At 37.2% G+C, this 8,164-nt stretch overlaps 1 pseudogene; it reads right to left on the bottom strand.

Moving 5' to 3' along the window:
* Positions 1-649: 649 nt before the first annotated feature.
* The window catches only part of LOC102838856, a 13,590-nt pseudogene continuing 6,075 nt past the window's right edge, over positions 650-8,164 (bottom strand).

Raw genomic sequence — 8,164 nt, 5'->3', positions numbered from 1 at the left:
CTTCTAACAGGACTGTAGTTGTATGTCATTGTTACTTCAAGTTGCATTTTTCTAATGATAACACATGTTGAGCATTTAAAAATTTTTTTTAGCTATTGTTTTCCTTCTTTGGTGAGGTGTCCATTTAAAAAAAAATGAGATGATTATTTTCTTATTAAATTTTGAGAGTTTTTAAAATACATATTTCAAATGTTATTCTTGTTGTTTGTTAAGTTCATCAAGTGCATTCTGACTCACAGCAACCCCATATAGGATTTCTGAGGCTTTACATCTTTACAGGGGGAGCAGTATTTTGGATACTAGTGTATTATTAAATATACTATTTGTAATTATTTACTTACAGTCTCTCACTTTTTTTTTTTTTTAATGGTCAAACACATTTATTTACTCAGTAGCTTTGTGGTTGCTATAACAGAAAACCCTTTCAACAACAACAACAACAAAAAATCAAGATTAATAAAAAAATTGTAGTATATATGTACTTATCTCTAAAAAAAAGTCTTATTTACAAGTTGAGGAACCAAGGTCTGCTTTTCATTAATGTGTGGGGTTTAGAACAACATTGTGTAGCATTATTCTAATAAAGATGGATTTCCTAATAGTTCAAGCATCCAATGAAATATTCAGAAATATCATTTTCTTTTTTTCTTCAATCATATTCAGCAAATTGAATGTGTTTACTGCTTGCTCAGTCTTTGCCCGTCTAATCTTTTCAGCTTTGGTGATGAACTTTTTAGGGCCTCTTTTCTTTTCTCTAGGCGGATTCAGTTTGGCCTCTCTGTCTACCAAAATCTTCTGCCAATACCTCTGCTCATGATCACCAGAAAGGACCTCGAGTTTCCAGTTGTGTTGCTTTGGAATTTCTGTGCCTGCGCCTATCACTGCTTGAGCAGCTTCGGGACTCTTAAGTCCTGCCTGGCATTCTGTATCTCCTTCTAGCAAGTCAACATAGACAACTTCTGAGATCGCTGCAAAAGTATCCCGAACTTGTTTCCTGCCTGGTAGGGTCTCAGCACTAATGATCTTCACAATCACTCCACTCACAAACTGTGCTCCCAACGAATTAATCTCCTGGGGGCGACAGTCTTCACTGTTGATTTTTTTCATTTTTCGTCCCAGACTTATTAGGTTCTCCGTGGTCTATTTCCATTTCTGACTCGGATTTTATTTGGGATATTGTGTTTTTTTAAAAAAGCCATGCTGGCTTTTTGTAGAGCTAAATACGCCTTTTTCAAATCCATCCGTTCACTCTTTGATAGTACTCTTAATGGTATAAACTCTTCTTCCATTTTATGTCTCTTTATGCTTTTTCTTGTGCTTCTTTATACTTTTAAGAGATCCGTCTTTATCTCCTGTATCCGTTTCCTCTTCTGTGGAGACTTTGTTTTCTTGACAAACTTCTTTATCTTCCTTTTTAATGTTTTCTTTTTGAGCAGTTTTTTTCACTTCACGTCTGGGAGCTAGGCAGTCTGCATCTTCGGAGCTCCGTCTCTTCCTTTTACCGGTTTTTACTTCAGGTAAGTTCGATGCTTCTGTCTTTTCCCATTTTTTCTTTTTCTTTGTGAGAGGTTTTTAGACTTCTGACCCCTCAGATGTTGTCCTGGATCTTTTTAGTTTGCAGGCATTCTCATTATTTGTGTCCATATTTACCTCTTTGGCCAGGGCACTATCTTCCTTCTTCACACGACCTTTCTTCTTTTTTTTCTTTTTCTTTTCTTTAGGTACTTTAAGAGCTGGAATGGGTTTATTTTTCACTGTCTTAGAAAATATACCAGGTTTTCTTGGTGTTTCTTCTGGTGGATTGTTAAGGAACTCAATAGCTTTTGATGATCTTCTTATTCAGTATTGGCTGGGTTTTTTTTGGTTATTCTATCTAAATTTTAGAATCAGATTATATATTCCTGAGTGTTTTTGTGTACATCTCTCCACCCCACCCCACCTCTCCCCACCCTAAAAAGAGAAAAACAGGGAATGGAAGCAAATACTGTTGAACAATGATGCATAGAGGAGTTTATAATCATTGCAATTAAGTGATGATGTTCTTCCATGTAAACTATCACTGAGTTCACACACACACACACACACACAAAGAATAGTACATTTAGAATTACACACACTTCGTCATGATATGTGAAAAGTATGAATAGATTTAATGCTTATAAAATACATATTTTAAATGTAGTTGTTCAGTGTAAAAATTATAGGTAAAGAAAAATATCAAGTACTATTGAACATAGATGCAAAAATCCTTAACAAAACATTAACAAAGCAAATCCATCAATATATAAAAATATCACCCATCAATATATAAAATATTCACCTATTTGTCTTGGCAATTTGAAGAATCACTGCATTATACTTCTCATTAACTTATTAAAAGTTCAGAATTTTTTTTTCTCTTAAAAAAAATTTAGACTCAGTTTTTTAGAGTCTGTAGAATAACTTGGCTGTAGTTTTACTGGGATAACATTGAATCTATAAAGTTAAAGAAATTAATATCTTAGAAATATTAAGTCTTCCAGTAAATTAATATGGAATTTCTCTTTATTTACATAGCTCTTCTTTTGTTTCAACAGTGCTAAGTATCATATAAATCTTTTGATAGAGTCACATCCAGTTATTTCATTTTATCTACTATTTCAAATGGTATTTTTTAAACTTCAAATTCTAATTTCCCATTTTTGTTATTAACTTGGAATATGAAAGCAATTATTTCATCTATATACTGTCAGTTGTCTATACTCACCTATTTGTTCTAGGAGATTTTGGATTTGGTTGATATTTTCACCTTTCTACATGTATAATCACGTCTTCTGCAACTAAAAAGAGGTTCATTTATTCCTTTCCTATTTGTTTAACTTCTATTTGTTTTCCTTGTCTCACTGAAGTAACTAGGATTTCCAGAGGATGTAGAATAAAAGCAACATGAAAGGACTGTTTACTATGTTTCTGTTATAGGAGAAAAGTGGAAAATAGTGTATTCTATCGCTGTAATTTTAGTGTTAGTTGTGAGTGGGGTGGAATGTGCTTCAAATAAGTTCAGTGGAAAATGTAATTAATTAGATGTTTAACTTTTTTCAAATTATTTTATCATGTTCATTGGTATATTTAAGCACTTTAGCCTATTAATATAATGAGTACATTGATTTATGAAAATTGAACCTATAACTTTTTAAGTTACTTTAATATTAGGGTCATTGTTGTTGTTGTGAAGTGCCATCGAGTCGGTTCCGACCCATAGCGACCCTGTACAGGGTTTCCGAGGTTGTAAATCTTTACGGGAGTAGAAAGCCTCATCTTTCTCCCGCGGAGCGGCTGGTAGTTTCGAACTGCTGACCTTAAGGTTCGCAGCCCGATTCGTAACCACTATGCTACCAGAGCTCATTAAATGAGGTGAGAAGTATTTCTTCTGTTTCTAGCAAGTGACAGAGGTCATCTCTTTCTGTTACCAATGTAGTTGTGTTTGTATCATTCTGTCACCAACTCATTCTGAGACCTTGTCATGTTGCCTCCAACATCAACAGATCTATTTCTCCAACTATAGACTTGATAAGAGACAGTACTAGGTGGACCAAAGTGATTATCCCACTTCTAGAATTAAAATATTTATTTCTCCATGTAAAAATAAAATCTCAAATTACTGCTCTATGGTTCATAATGTGAGAAATGTTGTCCATACCAATACATACTCAAGTAATCCAATCTGTACTAATTTTAGCAAGAGTGAGGTTTTCTTCATTTGATTTTTGCAAAATTTGGCATCGAACCCAGTGGACATGGGCAGTCAGACTGCCTGGCCAGCCCACAAACAGCTTTATTCCCTGTCTGATAAATCCTGTCCTCCAGTTTCAGTGCTTCATTTACAATCTTCTGTCACCTCCTGTTTTCCCTCCCCCAGAGAAGCCAAAATGGCCCCACCATGACCTTAAGGACTGTATTTTTCTTTAAAGTTCCTAGCTGGTCAAACCAGTTCCTCGCCTCCTTTTGATATCCTAGCCTGGTACCCCAATAACATTCCTTATTCTTTCACTGAAGATGTATTTCTCATGATAACATGCTTCCCTGCTCCATGTGGTTGAATACAGCAGGCAGTATCTTCCCTATTCATAAATAGGCTAGTAAAGTTCCCAAATGCCATTTCAGTTTTCCAAGATCACACAGTCTCTAAGTGGTATTATCTGAATTCCAGCCATTGGTTAGGCCACCATGACAAACAATTTCATCTTTGTAAGAAAGTGGGTTTCAAATTAAGGTAATTTCAAACTAAAGTAAACTAAATTTGATGTACATTCTTCACTGTAGTAATAAAAAGATTCTTTCTCCCCAGTGCATTCTCCCAAAGACTTTTCCTTCTCTTGCTTCAAAATTTCCTCCATCCACAGAAAAGGAAGTGGAAGGAAAACTCCCAGATTTTCTATTCTCTTTAAAAAAGGGATTTGCTCAGACTACCCGTTCTTTCTTTATTCTGCTATGCTTCTGAAAACATAGTTTCCTGCTGCTGTTGTATTGTTGTGTGCCATCTGTGGTTTCCAACTCACAATGACCTTGTCTCAGGTTTCTGAGGAGTGGCTGGTGAGTTTGAACCACTGACCTTTCAGTTGAAACCAATCTTGAGATTGAGTTCATTCTCTGGAACCACACCAGTACTCTACTCTATAGTTTCCTATGGTGGGTATAAATTACGCCACTACATTATAGTTTTATTTTTATAAAATGCAACTTGAACTAACTAGCAACAGTATAACTGTTCTGTAGGCCCTTTTCTGCTATTTAATTATACCTAGGAGCTCTGGTAGCGTAGTGGTTACGAATCGGGCTGCGAACCTTAAGGTCAGCGGTTCGAAACTACCAGCCGCTCCGCGGGAGAAAGATGAGGCTTTCTACTCCCGTAAAGATTTACAACCTCGGAAACCCTGTACAGGGTCGCTATGGGTCGGACCCGACTCGATGGCACTTAACAACAACAACAACAACAACAACAACAACAACAACATTTAATACCAGTGGACTCCTGGTGTGGTGCTGTGGGTTAATGCGCCAGACTGCAAAGTCATTTTAACTGCAAGGTTGGCAGTTGAAGCTCACCAGTTGCTCATCGGAAACCCTATATAGGCTCGCTATGGGTCGGAATTGGCTCGATGGCACTTAACAACAACAACAATTTAGTATCAAATTTATTGGTACTAAATTGTTGTTGTTGTTAGGTGCCATTGATTCGGTACTGACCCATAGCAACCTTAGCACAGCATAACAAAACACTGCCCGATCCTGGGCCAACATCGCCACTGTTGCCACGCTTGAGTCCATTGATGCTGCCACTTGGCTAATCCATCTCTTTGGGGGTCTTCCTATTTTTCTCAGACCCTCTACCTTACCAAACATGATATTCTTCTCCAGTGACTGGGTCCTCCTGACAATATGTCTGAAGTATGAGAGATGAAGTTTGGCTATCTTGGTCTCCAAGGAGCACGCTGGGTGCACTTCTTCCAAAATGGATCTATTGGTTCCTTTGGCAGTACATGGCACTTTTAGTATTCTCCTCTAACACCATAATTCAAACGCAGCAATTCTTCTATAGTCTTCCTTATTCACTGCCCAGCTTTCACATGCATATGAGGTTATTGAAAATACCATGTCTTGGGTCAGGCGTACCTTAGTCCTCAAGCTGACATTTTTGCTCTTCAATACTTTAAAAAGGTCTTGTGCAGCAGATTTGCCTAATGCATTACGTCATTTGATTTATTGACTGTTGCTTCCGTAAGTGTTGATAATTGATCCAAGAAGAATAAAGTCCAGGACAACTTTAATCTTTTTTCCATTGATAAGAATGTTGTTTATGGGTCCAGTGGTGAGCATTTTTGTTTCCCTGACCTTGAGTTGTAATCCATACCAAAAGCTGTGCTCTTTGATCTTCATCAGTAAATGTTCTAAGTCGTTTTCATTTTCAGCAAGCAAGGTTGTATCATCTGCATATCGTAGGTTGTTAATGAGTCTTTCTCCAATCCTGATGCAACGTTTTTCTTCGTATAACCGAGCTTCTCAGATTATTTGATCAGCATACACATTGAATAAATATGGTGAAAAAATACAACCTTGTCACATGACTTTTTTAATTTTAAACCATTCAGTGTTCCCGTGTTCTGTTCAAACAACTGCTTCTTGGTCCATGTACATATTCCTCATGAGCACAATTAAGTGTTCTGGAATACTCATACTTCTCCATGTTGTCCATAGCTTGTCATGATCCACACAATCGAAAGCCTTTGCCTAGTCAATAAATCATAGGTAAACATTTTTCTGATGCTCTCTGCTTTCAGCCAAGATCCATCAGACATCAGCAATGATATCCCTCGTACCATGGCCTCTTCTGAATCCGGCTTTAACCTCTGGAAGTTCTCTGTCAATTATGATTATAGCCATTTCTGTATCACCTTTAGCAAAACTTTACTCGCATGAGATATCAGAGATTGTCTGATGATTTCTGCATCCCATTGGGTCACCTCTCTTAGGAATGGGCACAAATATGGATCTCTTCCAATCAATCAGCCACATAGTTGTCTTACAAATTTCTTGGCAGAGATGAGTGAGTGCCTCCTCTGCCGTCTCACTTTCTTGAAAGATTTCAATTTTGATTCCATCAATTGGCCTTGTTCTTTGCCAATTCCTTCAATGCACTTTGGACTTCCTCCTTCAGGATCATTGGCTCTTGATCATATGCTGCCTCTTGTAATGATTGAACATTAACCATTTCCTTTTGGTACAATGACTCTGTATTCCTTCCAACTTCTCTTGATGCAGAATGCATCATTCAATAATTTGCCCAGAGAATCTTTCAATAACGAAAGTCAAGGCTTGAATTTTTTTCTTCAGTTACCCCAGCTTGAGAAATGCTGAGTGTGTTCTTCCTTTTTGGTTTTCTGATTCCAGATCTTTGCACATTTTGTTGTAATATTTGGCTTTATATTCTTGAGCTGATCTTTGAAATTTTCTGTTCAGCTCTAGGACCTCCTCATTTCTTCCATTTGCTTTAGCGTCTCTATACTGGAGAGCAAATTTCAATGTCTCTTCTGACATCCATTTTGAACTTTTCCTTTTTTCTTGTCTTCTCAACGATTTTTGCTTTCTTCATGTATGGTGTTCTTGATGTCATCCCACAACTCTTCTGGTCTTCAGTCTTTAGTGTTTAATGTATCAAATTTGTTCTTCAGCTGATCTGTAAATTCATATGGGATTTATTCAAGGTAATGTTTTGGCTCTTGTGGACTTGTTTTCATTTTCTTCAGCTTCAGTTTGAATTTGAATATGAGTAATTGATGGTCTGTTCCACAGTCTGCCTCTGGCCTTGTTTTGACTGATGATATGGAGCTTTTCCATCTTCTCTTTTCACCAATGTAGTCAATGGATTTCGGTGTACTCCATCTGGTGAAGTCCATGTGTATAGTCGTCTCTTATGCTATATAAAGAAGGTATTTGAAATGAACAAATCATTGGTTTCGCAGAATAATATCATGCATTCTTCAGCATCATTTCTATCACCAAGGCAATATTTTCCAACTACTGATCCTTCCTCTTTACTCCCAACATTTGCATTCCAATCACCAGTAATGATCAATACATCTTGATTGCATATTTGATTGATTTCAGATTGAAGAAGTTGGTAGAATTCTTCTATTTCATCCTCAGTGGCTTTAGTGGTTGGTGCGTAAATTTGAATAATAGTGGTATAAATGGGCTTCCCTGTAGGTACATGGATATCATCCTATCCCAAACAACATTGTACCTCCTGACTGATCTGGATATGTTCTTTTTGATGATAAATGCAACACCATTTCAATTTACCATTCCCTGCATAGTAAACCATGTGGTTGTCAGACTCCAAATGGCCAATACCAGACCATTTCAGCTCACTAATGCCGAAAATATCGATGTTTATGCATTCCATTTCAGTTCGACAACTTCCAAGTTTCCCAGATTCATACTTCGTACAGTCCATGTTCTGATTTTCAATGGATGTTTACAGCTGTTTCTCTTCATTTTGAGTTGTGCCCCGTCAGTAAATGAAGGTCCCACAGGCTTTTCTGCTGGAGTCTGGCCTAGACAAGGGGGTGAGTACACGAAGGTGAGGTGTCTGGCGACGATAGAGAGAGAGAGAGAGAGAGAGAGA

The sequence above is a fragment of the Chrysochloris asiatica genome, unplaced genomic scaffold, assembly GCF_000296735.1.
Source record: "Chrysochloris asiatica unplaced genomic scaffold, ChrAsi1.0 scaffold00121, whole genome shotgun sequence".
Lineage (NCBI taxonomy): Eukaryota > Metazoa > Chordata > Mammalia > Afrosoricida > Chrysochloridae > Chrysochloris > Chrysochloris asiatica.
This window is presented reverse-complemented; position numbering and strand designations above follow the sequence as displayed.